We start from the raw sequence: 206 nt of genomic DNA on the forward strand, positions 1-206 counted from the left end.
GAGGCGCCGCCGAATCCAAGGCCTGAGCAACCCGATCTGACCCCAGCGACGTTCCCGGTGGGCTAAGCCCCCCCCAGCCTGAGTTATCCCACCTCACACCCACCCTCAGCCCATCCCCCCACCCACGCTCCGCAAGGCGACCACCCTCCCGCAGCCCCTCTGACGCCAGGAGCATCAGCATCCCCCTCGCCACGAAGCCGGGGGAG

General features: G+C 69.9%; 1 protein-coding gene across 1 annotated transcript in view; it reads right to left on the reverse strand.

Annotated features, from left to right (window-relative positions):
• LOC104514000 (metabotropic glutamate receptor 4) overlaps positions 1-206 on the reverse strand; it is a gene marked incomplete at both ends in the record, with an annotated part of 37,762 nt that overhangs the window by 36,891 nt on the left and 665 nt on the right. The window lies entirely within an intron of this gene.

The sequence above is a fragment of the Eurypyga helias genome, unplaced genomic scaffold, assembly GCF_000690775.1.
Source record: "Eurypyga helias isolate BGI_N326 unplaced genomic scaffold, ASM69077v1 scaffold13318, whole genome shotgun sequence".
Classification (NCBI taxonomy): domain Eukaryota; kingdom Metazoa; phylum Chordata; class Aves; order Eurypygiformes; family Eurypygidae; genus Eurypyga; species Eurypyga helias.